This window comes from Bemisia tabaci, chromosome 7 (assembly GCF_918797505.1).
Source record: "Bemisia tabaci chromosome 7, PGI_BMITA_v3".
Classification (NCBI taxonomy): domain Eukaryota; kingdom Metazoa; phylum Arthropoda; class Insecta; order Hemiptera; family Aleyrodidae; genus Bemisia; species Bemisia tabaci.
This window is the reverse complement of record NC_092799.1, coordinates 9,836,380-9,853,958: the sequence shown is the minus strand read 5'-3', so window position 1 is coordinate 9,853,958 and position 17,579 is coordinate 9,836,380. Positions and strand designations below refer to the sequence as shown.

Here is a 17,579-nt window from a genome sequence, read left to right as displayed (position 1 = left end):
CTTTATGTAAATGTTGCGCTCGCGATGTTAAACGTGGAAATCCAGCGCGCAACTGTTCGAACTCCGGAGTAAGTTTGTGGTATCGCGCGAAAATGAAGGAAAATCTTAGCTTTTCGCTTGTCTCGAATTTTAATGTGAGCTGAGTGGAACCAATGTTTTCTCCCCGTGTTCGCAAATGTCAGCGTTCGCGGGGAAAAAGACCCTAGTTGGACGTTAAAAATCTAATATTGATACGAGAGAGTTGAGGAGTGTCTTAGAAACATTTTGGAGAGAGAAACGCCCAAGAATTTCAAACCAAATGGGACTCATGGTTGTTTAAATTTACTAGTTGAGAAAACCGAGTTTCGAGCAAAAGCCGTTCGAAAATAGTAGGGCCTTAGGATAAAGCTCTCCTAAAAGTTTACCTGTGTGGAATAAGGTCCGTTTTCACGCACAGTAAACAGCCGCTGATAGTGACAACCTATTTCCGTCTTTTCCCGCCAAGTTATGAAATCGGAAACCATTAGTCACCCGAATTTCAATTCTGATAGTTGCTCTGTAACGAGCATACTTGAGTTTCGTTCATGACCCTCGAGAGGCATATAGCTATCACGCATTTTTGCCAGACTGTGCTCAGATTCAGCACCTTTTCGTAGATAACCCAATGTAAAATATATCATGTTATTTCACACATTCTGGCAACCCTGCCATCACGCCACGCGCTCAGCCCGTTCGGAAGTGGGGATGCTCCGATAATCTGCTAATTGTTCTATTAAGGACTCTTTGTTTCTATTTTTAAAATTCGCGAGTTTTTTGCAGACAATGTTGCTCATGAACACAGGAAGAGATCAGAGAGGAACGTAATGCCATCGGCGTTAGTAAAAACAACGTATTTACGGTACAATCCTGATGTGGGACTGCGGTTTTTGGCTAAGTGCATGAGGAACAAACATGCCCAAATGATATCGGCGAATGAGCCCCGAGTTGTGTTTATTTTAATAAAATTTAGAGCTCTCGAGTTAATATTACAAAATTACGAGACTGCTTGGTGCTCAAGCATCCAGTGTAACGTAAGAGATTGTCGGCGCCTTTGAAGATAACTTGAGGCAATACTCTTCGCATCTTATTGCTTCATCACTGAAATCGTGTATGAGCTCACAATCAGTATCATACGATGCGCGTAAAGCAGATGGAATATTACTCCTCCAGTATATTGCGCGCAGCTTTTTTTGTACATTATTTTCAGCATTAAAAGAATAGGCATTCTTGCAACTGTGATCGATTGAAAACTCACAGTATGAGTATGATAAAAATTTGATACGAAAACTAGTTTTCACCCGATGTAATGTTCTTGTGGCCAAGATTCGTCGTTCCTTCCATGGAAGAACATAACTACATTTCAAAGTTGCCAAATTTCCTCTCGCAAATTGTATATTTTTATCAGGAGAATCTTGGGCGTTTCTTACTGAAAATATCACTGATTTTTCTTATGATCTCAGGAAAGGATCAAGAATCTTGGACAACAATTGCACAGTACATTCTTGAAAAAAAATTTATTTTAAGTCAATTTTGCAACCTCTGAATGGAGTTACGTCCCTTCGTCCGGGGAACGACGGATTCAGTGGCGAGGCGTGAATGATCGATTATCGATATTTCCCCATTTGAAGCTACGGTAAAGAATCGATTATTGAGGCGTTCGATGCAAACACCCTGTCTATCGATCCTTTTCCATAGGTTTAAATGGCGGATCAATGGATATATCGCAAAGCACGCCACGCAACTGGACGGATTGATGAAAAATCAACAGAATGGAGGGGATTTGTCCGATTGGCGTTTATCGCGGAAACTCACAATCTTCATGTGACCTTTCGAGACTGCTAAAAAGTTGAGTTTAAAAGCAAAATCACGTGAAGTGCTCACACCTTTCATCTTGCAATATGACATCAATCGTAGTACATTAGCACTAATCATGTAGTAACCCAAAGACACGAGCACGAATTTTCCTGAAATCTCGTGAGATCCCGGATTTGCATTTTAGGCCGTTAGGGTTTTTGCCGGCCTTTTTTCCAAAGTTTAAGGTTCAGCTTCGTCATAGTTTACGCCGAGCCGAGCAAAACGTCGTTTAAGCCGTCAAACGTTGCCAAATTTCCCTAAGTAAAATTATTATACGCAAGAGATTTATACATATCTCCTTCCGACACTTTAGAATACACTAAATGCAATTTCAAATGAATTTCTCTTACAAATTCAATGGAGAACATTCTCAAGTTTTCAAAAAAAATTTTATCTTACCTGAATCAACTTCGGCAACTTCGAATTTTCACGCGACGTTTTTCTTTGCTGGGTGGGACTTTACAAAGGTCCCCTCGCCGTCATTAAGTCGATACACGATTATTCAAAACGCCGTCATTCAAGAAAAAAAAAAAGGTCAAAGCATAATGTAATGAGTGGTTGTCGCACACCAGATAGGTAATGGGCACCTAGACTTTGTTGAGGTGACATTGCACGAAAATCACCTCTATAAAATCGCGCAAAACCTACATTGTTCTTCATTTCATTTTTTACGCTGAAAGCAAACCCTTCAAGACACGCGCTGAGACTAAAAGGTTTTTTCAGGCTTTTTGGGGACTTGATTTTCTCAGAAATCTTTTCAAGTTAAGGGGTGACCTTTGAGCAGATTGACATACGAGTACGAAGAAAAACTGCAATCGTTGAGTTTTCCAGGAAGGCATAAACGATTTTCAAAGAAAAAATCCACTCTCAGCGCGTCTTTGGCCTACTTTGGCAGGATATCCTTCCGACTTTTTTACATGATATTGAGAGCTTGCATACGCAGTAGCCTGTTCTGCCGTACTAAGGAAAAACGCCGTATGAACCTTCAGGCGTTGCCAAATTTCCTTCGATAAATCACGAATTTTCGGGAAAATTTGCAGATATTTTTCTTCCAATTTTCCAGATAATTATGTTCACAATTTCACCTAAAGTTCCTGAAAATTTCAAAGAAAAATATTCATAGCTTCCCCAAAAAAAAACGTTTCTCTGGAGGAAATTTGGCAACTCTCGGACGTTCATACGGCGTTTTTCCGTAGCACGGCAGTGTTCCACAACGCAGGGAGCCAAAGGTCACACTGGCGCGAATCAAACATGCGGTGAACGTAGACTAAGAGTTAATTGTGAAATCATGGGAAAACTCGGGATTTTATCCTCTATAATTCTATGTAAAATGTGCGAATTTATCAGGAACTTGGCAACGTGGGTAAATACGTGCTAGGGCAGAGGATCGGATGCTGCGCACTTAGGTTAATTACGTGCACGTATGCCTCGGAAAAAATAAGAAAAATGGAAATATTGCGCAGCGGTTTCCCCCTCTTAAACATGTTATATAGTGACATACGAAGTGCCACCAACTATTTTAGATTTAAAAATCAGAAATTAATATTCCATTGGCGAGTGGTATAATTGCCCCACTCTCCCTTTCCCCATATTCCCTCGAAGTATAGATCGTTCTCATTCTTTTATTCGGAAATCTTGTTCAATTTTTTATGCTCTCTTTTGGAGAAGTTTTGATGAAATTTGAATAGCTGCACAAAATTCTCACACCCTCCCCCCCCCCCTATTTTTTCTTACTTTTTCTCTTTTTTCTGCTCGTCTCGAATTAATGAACCTCAGAGTTTCCCGGGTTAAAACTGTGTAAAAAAAACGCCAACTGCTGAAATGAACCGTCGTTTTTTAGTTTGTGGGGGGCTGCATTAGTAATCAAAAACGAAGCACAAGCGGGAATCTTCGTTTTTCTTTTCAAATCAAAGTTGTGTTTTCCTGTAATTTCAAAGAATAATTCGATGAAGTCTAGTAATTTGTCAGAAATTAGTCATTTCTGGCTCAATACATCACCTATTTCTTAAATTCTGCGTTTTTTCGGGTTTTTACTTAAGTTGATGCTCTAAAGTGAATATAAATCGATCTTGATTCGCTCCTGTGTTGTAACTTTATCAGAATTTTAATGTAAAGCTAGATATGAAAAGCTAATACGATAAAACAGTACAAAAATAGAAAAAACATATTGATTGCAAAAGTAAGAAAGCGCGTATCTCCGTTTGCAACGTCACAGACCTCCTGGCAAACCTCATTTTTTTCTTTTCTTTTTTAAACCAGTGGACGAAATTTCTTGAAATCTCCCCAGGTCATTCTTTCGTGTCAGCAGATTACATTCTTTATAAATTTCAAGTTCTGAAGTTGGCTTGTTTCTCCCACAAAAAATAAAATAGGAATTATACAAATTTTAAAACGTCGCAACACATGGTTTTGCACGTTGGCCATCAATATCAAATTCCATAAATTTTCCTCGCGGTAAAATCCGTTGAAATTATTTCGAGGCATCAACTCCTACCAGTTTGACGAGTTTGAAATCGTTCCCGTCCTGGATCACACGTCTAAGTGCGCAAGAATAAAACCTAGTGTCACATGGGTGTAATTATTCCACGGAGGAGGCAACAAAATGGCTGTCATCGAGTTTGAAAGCTCGAAAAAATACCGGACGCCGGATTTAAGACGGCCAAAAAAAAGAGTTGGGAGGGGCGAGGACCAGAGGTAGGGGAAAGAAACCAGATGAAAAACGAGCATGCGGAGAAAACTCTTCGGATAAAAAATCGAGGGCTCATAGACAAAGCTGCGAGGTGGATTTCGGTTTCTTGCCTCACAATCCTATTTATGTATTCTTTTGTTCGTGTATGCGCCGTTGTTTTTTATATCTCTTTCCTTCTCTCTTTTTTGCTCGGTTTTTATTCGTTCCTGAATCATACGAATTGTTTTCTGTGGCCGTCCACTGAGGGCACAGGACCCGCCATCTTGATTCCCTGCCGCGGAAAGATATTCAGTATTTCAGTCCTAAAAAATTACCTGCTCAGTTACTATTTTTCGTTGCATTCTTTGGTTTTACGTCCCTGCATACTATATTTATGAATTTTGGAGCTTTTTGAAAATTTACAGGCGTGAGTTTACAAAGACTTTTCCCTCGCTTTCATCACTTGGTTTTTTTAGACTGTTTTTTTTTTATATTTTGGCGTGGGCCATCTAATTTTTGACCATTCAAAACTAACCACGAATTTTAAAAAGAACATCACTCGGGTCTCCATCCCTGAGCACTGCAAAAAGTCTTTTGGATTCAGAGTCCAAATTCTTAAAAAATATTTGACAAGAAAAAATACTTTTGATTCGATCGTATTTGTGCTTTAATCAATATGAAATCCGCTGAAATTAAAAGGCTTTGTCCTCGATTCAAGTAATAATCCAATTGAGTCAAGGATACTTCTTCTCGTCATATTTTGTAAGAGTCTAGACTCTGCAGTCTGCATCCAAGAGTTTTTTTCTTTTTTTTTCTTCTTTTTAGTAAGGTGAATTGGGAGTTAGCGAACGTAGAGATACCGAACTCATTTTGCTCAAATGAAACTTTCACTTTGAATTTTTTCATCAAAACGAAAGTTCATCTGATGTTTTGCCTATTCGATCGAACTTTTTCTCCAAGGGGCCAGTTGGAGCCCCGTCCACCGGCCAGAGGGCGCCACCGCGGGCCGCGGGCCGTGGCGACACCCAAAGCGGCGCGCTGAAAAGCAGCTGCACCTTGATCCGCGATCGGCCGCGTCAACCGCAAAGCCATAAGCTCACGCACACAACACCACGTTGCCAAATCATGCAAATCCCAGAATTCCTCACGTCCAATTCCGCCCGATTTCGCAAAACCACGGTGATCGATGATTGGCCGACGGCCCGGCGTGAGATTTGCCCAAGGACGGGAGGAGTGTAAACCATACTACGGCAAAGAACAGTAACTCCATCTCGAGATCGAGATGTGGTTGATGTGTGCGCTTGCGCGCCTCGAGGTTCACGAAGAAGTGGAGTTACTGCCGTTTTGCGTAGGAGGGCTGGGTATCGGACGAGTTAAACGACCCGGGGCATTGTTTTTCCCGCGGGGGAGGTGTGGGGGAAGGGGGAGGGGGGAAGGGGGAGGGGGGGAAGGGGGGTCGGCGGACGCAATTTAGTTTTCGCTCAATGAGCTGTTACGCACAATTAAAAATTCCGATGGGGACGCTACGGATCGCCTCCCTCCAAGTACCAAGGCCCCCTCGCCGCCGAACCGCGCTGTTGCCGGGGAGGCAAGTGCGGAGGCTTTTCCGGAAATTCCAAGGGGGGTTCGCTCTCCCGGGAAATTTTTAGAAAAGAGGAAATACGCGCGCGTACTGAGTGCGATCGCCGGAGATGCAAAATGAAATTCACCGAATGAAATTTCATGCATTCATTATCTGCTGACACGTGAAATCTCATTTTTTGCTGGAAAGTGAAATTTTATTTTTTACTGAGTAGAGAAATTTCATATTCTATGAACTTTGTGCGGTTTTTCAGGGGTTGCGTATCCAACCTGCATCAATTAGCGGAAAAATTCTCGAGAAATAACTTCGAAATTTTACTCATTTTATTTTTAAAAAACAATAATAATTATGAAGATCGTACCTTTTTTTTGCATTTCGTGGGATACCAAGTACATGACGGAAGTTTTTAAACATTTCACGAAGTTTCACTTGAAATTTCATTTTCCATGAAATTCGAACGATTTTTAGGGGCTGCTGCGTATGCAACCCGCACAATTATCCGAGAATTCCACACGAAACTTCTTTTAAGGATGGACAACCGAGAAAATTTGTTGGGAGAGGGTGTAGAATTACTTTCTATGACAACCTAATGGAATCTTTAAAAACAATCTCACTGATCAATTCGTACACGAAATTGAACCACCAGCTGAAATTTTGAAATGTTCCAATTAGCCTATGCCTTTGTGCAAAAAAATCAACCGAAGTGCACCCCGTAAAATTAGGGGCCCATATCCAAGCCCATGCCAAATCTGGCAACGGTTGCTGCTGTAACTATCCACCTGGAACTGGGGACAAGTTTCCGAGAAGATCAACTGCTGAAGTAGCGAGAGTTGCGGGAGTAAGGAGTGTATTACTGCCGTGCTAAGGAATAACGACGTATGAACATTCGAGAGTTGCCAAATTTCCTCTCGGAAATGATAAATTCTCGAAGAAACCTACGAATATTTTTCCTTGAAATTTTCAGAACTTTTGGATCCAATCACCAACAAAATCCTCTGAAAAATTGAAAGATAAATATTCAGAAATTTTTTTGAAAATTCGTGGTTTGTCGAAGAAAATTTGGCAACGTCTGGAGGCTCATACGGCGTTTTTCCTTAGCACGGCAGATTAGCTCTTTGCATAATCGCGACTCCGCGTCGACAGCGACGCTTTGGCTTTGCATTTACTTTAATGTCCCGCTCTAGCTTATTTTCTTTCTCATTTCTTCGTTTTCGCCTCTGTTTCTGCCCTCCCCCCCCCCACTCTACCGAAGAACCGATCGTAATTACGACCGGCGGCCACCTAACCACTCATATCGCCGTTTTTTTCCATTCAATTTTCCCACCGATACGCAGAGCTGTACACTGAAAAAAAAAATCTCGGTGTATTTACTAAGAATTCAGGGTTCTTTTTGATCCCAGTTTTTTCTTGGTAAAATTACCATTTATGGAATTGGTAATTTTACCGAGAAATCTCGGTAAAATTATTGAACTTTCTCGGTAATTTTACTGGACCTTGGTAAAAACGCCAATATTTTTTATCGACTGAGGTAGAATTACCGGGATAAAATGGCAAAGTTACCGGGATTTGATTACCAATAAAAGTGGTATTTTTACCTGAAAAAAACAGTAAACATACCGGTTTTTAGGTAAGCTTACCGGTCTATCTTGGTAAAATTACCAATAATTGGTAAAAAAAGTGAGGTGGTAAAGGTGCCAACGGACCTTGGTAAAAACGCCGAGAATTTTTTTCAGTGTACTCTGTACTGCCTTACTCAGGAAAAACAACCTATGAGCCTTCATACGGTATTTTTCCATAGCACTGACGTTTATTAGATAGTTGGATAAGAAAGAGTAACGGGACCAACCCTTTGCACGGGTCCGCATATCGAGAAAACAAATGGTTAAAAATTGAAATTTGGCAGAATGAACCGACAAAGCTCTCGCCGAAAGTCCCGAGTGGAGTCGTTAGACCGTTTCCGCTCAAATGAGGGAACCTCAGAAGTTTGACCTCTTCCTTCCCCGTGACCGGTGAAATCCGTCCAGTTTTGGGCTGCCCGGTAAATCACCCGCATTTAAAGTGATGAATCGCGGCCGCCAGTCGATTTCCATCGGGGCCACATTCGGAGCTCAACCGATTAGTATAAGTTCACAGTCGGCACTATCTAAGCGGTGCCGAATCCGTCCCAGAGCAGGCAACTCAATAGTTCAGCCGACTAATCTATATTTTTCGATGATTCTACGTAGTATATCCTGAAAAGTATACACTTTCGACCCTCGTATCGTTTCTAAAGCTCCAATGTCTGTCTTAGAAACTTTTCTGAAAAATTCTCTATGCACCGGAATGTTTTCCTTTTTTCTATACATACACATGTCACCTTATGTTTCTCCAGTGGATTATAAACGCTGGATTCATTTTCATCGGTACATGTCGCTCTATGGCACTTGCTGGGGCTCTACGACACCCCCGCTATTGCCTCTCATCGGAATACAGCCCCTCGAAATCCCTCCCCCTCTTCGCCAGAATATAACAAGCGCCATGCGACGTTTAAAAGTTTCCGCCGTACTGGTAAAAAAAAACATCTTGGACCAATGCCGCATTGCATTGACTTAAGAGTGCAGTTTCTTGTCGCCGGATTTAAGAGTCTTGAACTCTTGTTTCAAGCGGATTTTGCATTGATTCAAGCGGATTTTGCATTGAAACAAGAGTCCAGACTCTTAAATCCGGCGATAAGAAACTGCACTCTTGAACCAAGAGGTTTTTTTTACCAGTGCGCCATTTTATTTTTTTACCGAGAAACTTTCAACGAAGCTGTCCGAAAATTTCACTGAATTTACTTGATGCTCCCGATAAAAGTCAGTGAAAGTTTCAAACAGATTCAACCAGCAATTTCTCCGTAGTAAAATAAAATGGCGGCGGGATTTTTTAAACGTCGCATGGCGCTTGTGTTACTTTGGCCGGAGGGTGGCGAAAAATCCGCGAAAAGAAACATTACACATTGCTGTACTTACTTGGCACAGCTTGCCGCGCCGAAAAGCGGACTATATGCGTGGCGTACGACACATGGACCCGCCTCAGGTTTTCACCTTTCACCCAACGGGCGCCCCACCCACAACGGCGCACCGACGCCATGGTCATTGACCCGCCCGCGAGCCGCCGGCCCAGCCTGTCATCAATCTACGCATCAATGAAGTTCTTGTGCGTACAATAAGCCGCCAGTCGTGGTTCTCGATGAACTTTCGGGCTTGCATCGGCCGCACCGTCCATCGCTGCCCTTTTTCCGGCGGACGTCGAAAACGTCTCGACCCGCCCCGCACCCTTGGGAATCCTGTCTTGCCAAAGCGGCAGATACACCTGCGAGTTACATGCGCTTGTTGAAAGTGAAACACCAATAGGAAACCTGGATTTCGATCGCTCGACGTCGAGTTATCGAAATTCTCCTTGCCTATACTGGCGTTTCACTTTCAACAAGCGCTTGTGACTCGCAGGTATATCAGGCCTTCAAGGAAAACATCGTATGAACCCTTAGGAGTTGCCAAATGCCCCTAAATAAAACATTAATTTTTGAAAAAAATTTATAAATATTTTCCTTGAAAATGTTTACGGACTTTTAATCAATCAGATAGATTGGAAGAAAAATATCCGAAAGTTTCCTCGAAGATGCGTATGTTTTCGAAGGAAATTTGACAACGCTTGAAGGTTGATACCGTGTTCCTCATTCGCACGGCAAAAGTGCACCGCAGCTTTTTTTTAGCGTGAATATGAAAATTCGTCAGCCCTTCGGGAAACTGGTTTGGACTGTTTTGACTGCCAATTGCATGGCAATAATATACTGACATTGAGATAGCTTCAAGTGGGGAATTGTCGAAAATCGACCATTCACGCCTCGCCACTGGAAGATAGGCAACATGGCCGGCCTCCGAGATAAGCGCACACAGCAGCATCCTGCATCCGATGCATCTTGAGCCGTGATGGTCACTTGGCGGAGGTGCTCACAAGCGATCCAAACTTTGATCCCCGCAGAAGCGTCGGGTCTGCGCCGCCGCGAGATCTATAGATCACTAAAAAGCGGCGGGCAGTGTAATTTATTCGTCCGAACCGGTCACTGGTCATTCATTATGTTAACATGTTGATAATGGATCTCCGTGTACTCTTCCTGACCACTCTCCAACGCTGCCAGATTTACCGCTAAATTCGTATTTCGGCGTCAGCCAAGCACTGCAAAAAGAAACTGAAAAAAATCCTGAGAAATCTTGGATGTCGGTAACTGCCAAGAACATTGGTCATTTTACGTGCGGTTCTTTCTTTTCGATTCAGAGGCGAGTATCTGCTTCTTGAAAAAAATATCTTGATCGTTTGGACAATTTTATGCCAAAAAGAACAATGAAGAAATGAAACGAACCAATAAAAAGTATGAAATACGTAAGTCAAAGGTATTTTCACAGTTCTTTTTGATTTTTCTCATTTTTTTTTTTTTTTTTTTTTTTTTTTTTTTTTTTTTTTTTTGCCGAAGCGCGTCTACAGGAAAATGCATTGTTAGAGAGGCTCAAGTAGAACTTAATTTTTAACATTTTAATTTCATATTCCTTTTGACGCACGATGTCTTACATTATTACATAAATACATTATTCTTACATGTTATTTTACATTACTTTACTCAACCGCTCCCCTTCCCCCGTTGTTCACTCACTTTCCTTTTCTTCCTTCTTAATCGGTTTCATTTTATAGTACATCGCACATGGTGCTTTTTCAGTCGCAAAGTTCGTCATAATGGGTTTACTTCTATAGGATGTCGCCTATCGGCGATACAGGAAAATAATTCACCCAAGGTTAGAAAATAGTTGTAAAAATCATCGGTCAAAATTGCATTAATTTCGTGATCGATGGGTAAAATATGATAATTCATTCGCTGAATACGTCCGGCTACCGTCTCCTGTTTTTACTCTCCGGAGTGGAATAGCCGAGCCAATCTATTCCACACCCGCCAAATATCACTTCAAATCCATTTTTCGCCGCAGTGTAGACCACTATTCGATCCTTAATTCGGCATCTGCGCTTCGTTAAATGTCACCGGATAATCCTTTGCGGCTAATTACGGCTGAAACACGGCGGCTGTCCGGCTAGGATGTTTACGAGCTCAGTTCGGTCGCGAACTATCCGCGACGGCGACGGAACGCAAGGTGACATGAATTTTGATGACTCCATGGGATGTGCTCATCGCGTTTGCTCTTTTCCCGGCCGAAAAAAGTTCCTGCTCGGAGCTTGGCGCTTGGCTGACCTCGCATAGTCGGAGCATCTTCTCACGTCGATATTCTGTCTAAGGAAAAACGCCGTATGAGCATTCGAGAGTTGCCGCATTTCCTTCGATAAAATGTTTATTTTTGAGGAAAGTTATGAATCTTTTCCCTTGAAAGTGTCAGGAACTTCAAGTGAAATTGCGAACAAAATCATCTGAAAAATCGACAGGAAAATCTTCGTATATTTACCATGAAATTCGTGTTTTATCAAAGGCAAATTTGGCAACGTCTGAAGGCTTATACGGCGTTCTTCCTTAACACGGCAGTATTATTCTAGTAATCCCTTTAGCGTCTCGCTTGGTCAGGGTGGATCTAACGCTTCGCCTTCCGGCATGCCGCCACCTACATTTTGTCGCGTCGAGATGTGTCAATACGGCGGGAAAGCCTAGGGCTTGCTTCGGTCCCAGGTGGCGTTCAAGCTGAGGAAATTTGGGGATGTGTCCGCCTACACTATCATCCTTATCAAAAAAGGACAAACCTCCGCTACAAACCTAAAACCATGAAAATACCAGTTTGGTTTGATACATGGGGGGGGGGGTGTTCTACGTGCTTTTATTTTTTTTTTTTTTTTTTTTTTTTTTTTTTTGCAAAATTTTTAACAAACGTCCTTTCAAGCTACGATGTCGCTTATATAATTCATAGTATTTTCAGGGGCAAACTTTCTTTTCCCTTTGACCTTCACATGTAAGTCGCAAGAACAAGAGACGATCATGTGCAAGGCGCCGGGCCAAAATGTGTTCTCTTGTAATAACGCGCTCCCTGCAAATTTTGTTCTCTCGCATCGGATAAATGGCGGAAATGAAGCGAGGTTCCCAGTCTCCATCTGCAGCGAACCGGGGGGTCGGCCTTTAGCCTCGCGAATTCCAGTAGTGCTGAATTTTGGCGGATTAAAATGACGCGGGATTCCGATTGCGGACGAAAATCGGCAGTTCGATGCAAAGGCGAGAGCAAAGGCATGGGAGCGATTCGCTTTTGAAAAATTGGAACGCGGACGCTTGCCACCGTTCCTGACTCTCGAAGAATTTTGACCAGCGAAGTTGAGTAACAACCGCCTACCTGCGTTATGCGAAGCCATCGTGGACATTAATGCCGCGTCTTGAAGGTAATTCTGTCTTTTTTGTGTCGAAATCACAATTCGATAAAAAAAAAAATGTATTCCCTTCTTATTTTCAGAATCTTTTTTGTTTGTTTTCTCGATGCCCTAAAAATATGGTCGATCGCACGAATCACAGCTCGTGGCTTCATATCAATCAATCCTTCGATTTGACAAATCAATCCTTCGATTTGACAAATCAACTCTTCGATTTGACAAATCAATCCTTCGATTTGACAAATCAATCCTTCGATTTGACAAATCAATCCTTCGATTTGACAAATCAATCCTTCGATTTGACAAATCAATCCTTCGATTTGACAAATCAATCCTTCGATTTGACAAATCAATCCTTCGATTTGTCAAATCAATCCTTCGATTTGTCAAATCAATCCTTCGATTTGACAAATCAATCCTTCGATTTGACAAATCAATCCTTCGATTTGACAAATCAATCCTTCGATTTGACAAATCAATCCTTCGATTTGACAAATCGAGATTTTGACTCTCGAACTGAACTTCATCCGGATTTGTTTAAGCGAACTTCTTTATTGACTCCAGCTCAAAGTTGTATTTCGATCTATATACTGAAAGGTTGATCATTTTTATCACCTCCCTGACGTACTGCTTCGATAATTTTTGCAGCCTTATGAAAAACACGCAATTTTTTTTCTTCCTCTGAACGGTCTATATCGATCAATATATTCAGTTTGTCAAACTTCTCTTCATGGACAGCTATAAGGCAACAACACTGCAACAGTTCTCCTACATCTATGAGGTCGATGAGCTTCGGGTGACGTAACTAACCAAACTTTGCTTTGTTTGAAGAACCAGTTTGAGGGTTGAAGTCCTGAAACTAAAACTGTCCACTGTTGCCAAAACACCAGTGGATAGTCTCCCATTTTCTTAGGTTGAACCCACTTGAAACTTTGTACTTTTCAAAGTTAGTCCAGAATCCGACAGACGCATGGTGATCGTTTCTTCTACCTTAGCAATTCAAAATATACCTAATTTTAAGTTAAATTTGGCAGCTTGGGTCGGGCGTTAAAGCCATGAACCCAGAACGTGAAGATGATTAAGGACTGAATAAAACAGAAGCCGATTCCGATGAGAAAAAAATATGTCCGCGGAGTCTAATACGCGTTGAGACGGTGGAATCGTGAAGGTTAAAGCAGCCAACTATGCGTGCAGAATCATGCGCCGATGCGATTTGAGGCGAGCATTTTTCAAGAGAGTACGAAACCTGGTTTTTTTCCAGCTGCAAGCGCCGACTTGCAACCGACTCCAGCGAAATAATGCACCGAGCAACTTTGCGGAAAAAAGAACGATGGATTTAATAATATGCAACACTAATTTTGACGCCGACCAAAGATATGCTGGAATGAACCGTGTTTTTCGTTAGACATTTTATGAAGGTGTAATCAATGTTCCTCTGAAATCGGTAAATCTAGCCCAATATATATGCATCCGATATTGATCGCGAAATCAGCGCAGCATTTGGGTAAATCCATCGACATGTTTTTCTCTCTATTTTGCACAAATAATTTTATATCGAAAGACTCACTCTTTACCCCCTTTTTTTATCATTATTATTTTCTTTAATTCCAGACATTGTTCACGTTATTCATTTAAAGGTCATTTCAAAAAAAACTTTAGACCTAAGCCATTCCCTTCCCTCTCAATAAGGAGTGAAAAAAATTGACTGCGCCTCTAATCGCGCATCAAATGAAGTCAATGCGGCGAATGTCTCCTAGATAGAAACTTTCAGGTATCAATATTAAGGTCAGGAAATTTCATAAGTGTAGCTTCGGAACATTAATAATGAATACATTACTATTCCTCCTTCATTTTTTGCTCCTGGTCAATAGCACACGATTATATCATGTTGGATTCTTGCTATTATCTAATCCATTATTTTAGCCGTTTTATAGTTCTGGATTTTCAATATTACGTAACACATAACTGTGCAGCTTGACTTGATTATGTATGGATTCAGGCGTGGGCTATAATTCTCGTTTGGATACATTTGCGTGAAAAATGTATGCAAGAATTTGGGATTATGTTGCCTTTAGTCTTACGCAAAGTAACGCCTGTAATTTGCAAATTAAGAAGCAAGATAACACAAGCTCTCTTTTTATTTATTTATTTATTTTTTTTATTTTTTATTTTTTTTTTTTGGAAAGAAAACGTAACTTCTGGTGTTTTCCCTAAAATTCATCTGAGGTGTTATTTTAATTTATACGGATGATTACTCAAAAAACTGCATGGTCTGGAACATTGATCGGTCACTTTGAAAATAGAGTGCAGAGCTCGTTTCTGGAATTTCAGAAATGAGGTACTTCGTTTCGCCGTTCGAGGTTTGACAGATGATTGTAAAATATTCTCACTTTCGAACCGTTGGGACCACGCTAATGGCCGGAGCAAGAATTTTGAACTGTTGAATTTCGTTCCCATGTCGCGAAAGAATGCCGCCTCGCCTCAAATGGCACTGGTCAGTCGATGAGTTTAATTTGAGCCGAAATAAAAAATAAACGAAAAAAAGGCGAAAAAAGAGTCGCCATGATGGATGAGGAATGACCAGAAGCTCGACCACACTCAACATTCTTGCGGCGCGACACATCAAAGGCAATCTTAGTCAGATTAGCCGCCATGTTGCCGTTATTCACCTAAAATTTGCATTTCCGTTTTCCTCCACCATGTTTATTTCCGTTCGAATCTATCGCCCCTCTTAATCTCATTTCCAAATTCTTAGAACATAAAATCGAGCCAACTTCCCATGTAAATTTGTTTGATTTCAGCACTGGGATGACAAGGTCTTTGAAAGATCATCAAAGATTTGGTAAACTTTACTGTCGTCGAAGGTCATAAGCACTTTTGTTATCAAATTTTGAATTTTCTTGAGTTCTCAAAATGTTTCAATAGGCTCAATCATCACGGCTCCTACACATCATAGTACCTAGATGTGTCTCGTCAACACGTACATCCTTTAAAAGTCAGACTAAAGTTTGGCCTTTTTCAGAAAACTTTGGAAAGTCCGTAACTAAATGTCATCGTGCAATTTTAAGATAAATCTTTTGAAATTCAGGTGAAAGCCCCCTATGGGGAAAAAAGGTCGATTCTTTTGAGTTTTTTGCAAAACCCGGGGCCGTCGAAATTAAAATGGTGATTTTTTTGTGTGCTGTACACGAGTGAAGTTAATCAAACCGAACTGAACTATGCGTGGTCGGTGGCATGAAGGAGTGGGAAAAATCAAATGGAAATCTTGTTTTGTCATTTTTTTCTGGTTAAATAAGGTACCAGTTTTTTTTTTCATCCTTCCTCTCTCGGTGAACAAATGTATTTTTTCATTCTTCATCGATGCAAAGGTATGCGAGAAACGTGTCAGCGTCCGGGGTCAACATTTTTAAAATGGAGAGAGGCTACCTCGTCCATTTTCTAATTTTTTACCATCCCATGTTCGCGATGTCCGGCGGATGTATCATCGCATGCTCTGAAAAATCCACCGGGAATGATTCACGCTGTGTTGGAGCAACTTGCTCATATCGCGTGATGAACACTCTAGTGACACACACGGCCCTCCGTCTGTCCGGCTTCTGCCAGAAAGCTCCAAAGCGATACCGAACCGTCAGCAATCAAAATTCAGCTATCAATAAAAGAGGATGTTGGAGGCCGCCCAACCAACCGGACTGGACCGGTGACATTTTATAACACCGTGTTACCGTCGTCGCACTCGAGTCTAAAGTTCCAATTATCTGGACACGCAGTACTTCCGTAGAATCGAGTGATAGTGAGAGACTTATCAAAAAATTAATGGAAGTATGGCTCTCAAGGAAGTCTTACTTTCGAGTACCATCGATAAATGTTGTTTTAGAGTTTGAAAACCACCACGTATTTCGTCTTCTTCTTTTTTGTTGAAAATTTCATCACTAGTCCGTTCCTTCAAATTTCCTATACGGTAATACGGTATGGTGTATTCAACCATTGTTTTGCCTTCGCTCTCCAAAAGTTGCTTTTAACGAGTCATCCATAATTTCCATGCAAAATGTTTGTTTTAATATTGCATTTTTTTGCTAAAAATATTGCTAAACTATTGAATGTCACTGACTCAAAGACATTAGATCCAAGTGTTTTCAAAGCACATTTCATTCATTTAAAATGTAAAGGAAAAAACCAATGGCTTCCTAAACTCTTGGCTCATATCACAATGAATACAGTCGTTTTTTATGTGAATGCGTCCTATTGGCCAATCGAGGCACCATTGCAGAGCTCTTTTCAAGAAAGGTAGCTCAACTTTTTCAGAAGCAATATTTGGACGTATTCATGCCGAATGGAACTTTTAGAAGACAAAAACAACGAACAAAAGCAAACTAAACTGCATATTGGATCTGCGTGTCTCCTTTTGATGTAAATCATTCGCACATATAGTTCCTTTTAGCATATGTACATACATTATCACCTCGGTCTTGTAAATTTTCGACCCGGCCCACCGTGCCGCGCGTCGGCCGTCAGCGCGATAGAAGGATTACACCGATGATTAGCCCGCTTACGCGACGCCTGCGTCTTGTTGTATGAGGTCCGCTTCAGCTAATTGGAGGTCCCCGCCGTGGCGCGGCGCCCCCGGCCCATGGCCCCCGGCACCCCTCCCCCTCCCCCCCGATGGCCCCCACGTCCACAGCCCGCATTCTCCTCGGAGACCGCGACGCGTTTTTATCGAGCACATGCTGGTCAATCCGATTAGAATGCTCAATCGCCGTTGTTTTTCTTCCAGTTACACGCTTTTTTTTTCTTTTTTTCATGCTGTTCGGCCGGTGTACTCGCCCGTACTTTGCTTGTAGTAGATTCGATGGTAGACGTGACATTGTTGCCGTTTTGAATGGAGTTTGAGAATTTTTTGAGACGCGTATCGAGGTTTTCGAGCAGGCTACCAGTGGCGTGAATGATCGATTATCGATATTTCTCCATTTGAAGCTATGGTAAAGAATCGATTATCAAGGTGTTCGCTGCGAACACCCTGTTTATCGATCCTTTTCCATAGGTTTGAATAGCAGGTCAATCGATGTATCGCAAAGTACGCCACGCCACTGGAGG

General features: G+C 41.5%; 1 protein-coding gene across 2 annotated transcripts in view; it reads left to right on the top strand.

Moving 5' to 3' along the window:
- Positions 1 to 17,579, top strand: part of Cph (BCL11 transcription factor chronophage) — a 156,824-nt gene that overhangs the window by 44,880 nt on the left and 94,365 nt on the right. The gene's annotated exons all lie outside the window — the stretch shown is intronic.